The sequence below is a fragment of the Monopterus albus genome, unplaced genomic scaffold, assembly GCF_001952655.1.
Source record: "Monopterus albus unplaced genomic scaffold, M_albus_1.0 scaffold132.1, whole genome shotgun sequence".
Classification (NCBI taxonomy): Eukaryota; Metazoa; Chordata; class Actinopteri; order Synbranchiformes; family Synbranchidae; genus Monopterus; species Monopterus albus.
This window is the reverse complement of record NW_018128012.1, coordinates 955,930-958,448: the sequence shown is the minus strand read 5'-3', so window position 1 is coordinate 958,448 and position 2,519 is coordinate 955,930. Positions and strand designations below refer to the sequence as shown.

Sequence of the window (2,519 nt, the reverse complement as noted above, 5' to 3'; positions counted from 1 at the left end):
ATTCCCAAATACCATAAATTTTGTTTTATCTAAATTCAGAGATATTATTTTACTGTCACACCATTTCTTTATCTTCTCAAGTTCCTGTGTAACCCGTCCAGAGAGTTGCTGTAGGTTTTCACCCGATGCCCATATGGTAGTGTCATCAGCAAATAAAACCACTTTCACTAAATCAGAAACCTTGCATATATCATTAATGTATAGTATAAATAATTTAGGTCCCAAAACAGAACCCTGAGGCACTCCACATACAATATCCAGCTCACTCGATTGGTATTCACCCAACTTCACAAATTAACGCCTCTGTGTCAAATAACTTCTACTCCAATTCAAAACCAATCCTCTGATCCCATATTTTTCTAACTTATCCATTAATAACTCATGATTGATTGTGTCAAATGCTTTTTTTAGGTCAATAAATATTCCCATCGTGTATTTCCTCTCATCCATAGCACTTGTTATGTCCTCCATCAGGTCGGTAATGGCCAGAGATGTCGACCGGTTCGACCTAAAACCATACTGGCAATCAGAGAGGATTTTGAGCCGGAAATATTTATCCCCCTCGGTGTTGTTTCGGTCCTTTGAGGGCCAACAATGTCCCTTAACGACTGAGTCGTTATAGTCCAGTATCGGTGAGAGTCGTTACCTGTCTTTGAATCCTCCCCTGTCGACCGACGCCTATTGTCCCGGTGGGCATGTTTGGGTAAAGATCTCAAAACAGGATTGTAGATGGATGACAAGTTGTGTCTTAGTATAAGTTTTTCCATCTTACTATGTATGACCTGGATGACGGAGAATCTGGACGGACATAAAGTTACTATAAATCTCTTCAGTATATAAACACGTGTAGCCAACATAACCACCACGACTAGGCGAACGATACTACTACAGCTGCCAACAACAACAACATGAAGAAGAACAAGAACATGAAGAGATTTAAAAATAAAAGCACTAACATGGTTCTTTCTTTATCTAACTGGAGGGTCTCTATAAGGAGAGAGGATGTCGTATGCTGTACAGACTGTAAAGCCACTCGAAGTGAGTATGAGAATTATAATATTGTAATACACTCCGTTCCTACACCAGCAGAACCATTACAATATAAAAAGTCTGACCTGCCAAAAACATATTCAACTCTTTCGGGATCCAAGTGCAATGCCATTTTTAACACTAGCAATTTTAAAATACCAGAGTTACAGCAACCTCCGTTAATATCTTCTTGGTTTAGGAAAATACACCACACAACGATATCCACAAATACGCTGTTTTGTTTGTCAATATAACTCTTATTTTGTAGGATGAAACCGGAAGTCTCCTTGTTCTACCCTGCTAACTCAACAGTGGTGGGTTTGGCTAGGTAGGCCTCGGTGAATACAAATAAGCACAAAGTTTACAATAATAAAACACAGTGTCTCCTCTTTCGCAAACATAAAACAACCTAAATAATTTGACACAGGCGCCCAACAAAGTATAAAAAGCCCCAGTGCCATGTTCCGTTTCACTTTGAAAAGCTACTGATGACGGGCTACCGTCATTCAGCCCCGCTGAAACGCTACCTTTCACACTGATATGCGTTACAGAAGCTCGACAAGTTCCCATCTGCTTCAACATTTGCCAGTAACACCGCTGCGAACAAACTCACGAAGGGCTCACCTTGCTGTCAACTCGACAATCTCTCCTCGGTCACCCCGCTGCGGGTGTCTTCCCCGCCAGAGTGTTGCAAACAGCGTCCAGGATCCCGTACCAGGAAGTCCAGAGCACTTCACAAACTCCGTGTGGGAAGCCGTGCAGGATCCCAGCCAGGTAGCAATGCGCCGCCCGCCGGGCTGATCTGGTCCCAGCGGCTGGAGGCTGCAGCTCAGTCCGCGCACACACGGACCCACAGGATACAGGTCTCACCATCATTGTACCAATGACGACAGTTGTTATGAATTTCCAACTTCACAATCGCTTTTATTTGACTTCTTTGTCGACGTATCTATCATTTATTCAATCGAAAAGTGAAAATGAAATAATGAATATGGAAATACGCGGACACTGTTTAGCGCAACATTTCAACTTTTGTTTGTAAGAAAACATGAACAATTTTAAACACAGATGTTGCCATTTGTATTGTACCAGAATTATATTAAAGCTAATTTTAATCAGCAGTCATGTTAAAGGAGTTTCTAAAAAGAAAGGGAAGAAAACAGCCTGGCCCATAAAGCCATCCTCAGCTGAAGGTGGCAAATCCCGTTTCATATACTGAAAAAGGAGAAAAGTCCATCGACAACAAAATTAGTAAAAATATATGAACAAAGAGACTAATCCACACAAGGACATGCAAACCAACCTGAAAGACAAAAACAAGACAATAATAACCACAAAGTCTCTGAAAAATGAGCAAATTAACAAACAAGTAATTAAAAACAACCTAAAAGAGTTGCAAAATATGAAAGAGATGTAAAATGACTATACAGAGACACAAAACTCTCTTTTGACATGTGGGTCTTACTCCTGTGGAAGGTGGGGGGGCATGC

At 41.0% G+C, this 2,519-nt stretch overlaps 1 protein-coding gene across 1 annotated transcript in view; it reads right to left on the bottom strand.

Moving 5' to 3' along the window:
- The window catches only part of usp6nl (USP6 N-terminal like), an 80,457-nt gene extending 78,196 nt beyond the window's left edge, over nucleotides 1-2,261 (bottom strand). Inside the window, exon 1 of the mRNA XM_020613312.1 lies at nucleotides 1,654-2,261. The gene's annotated coding sequence lies outside the window, so the exon portion shown is untranslated. The remainder of the gene's footprint in view (nucleotides 1-1,653) is intronic.
- Between the last annotated feature and the right edge of the window lie 258 nt (nucleotides 2,262-2,519).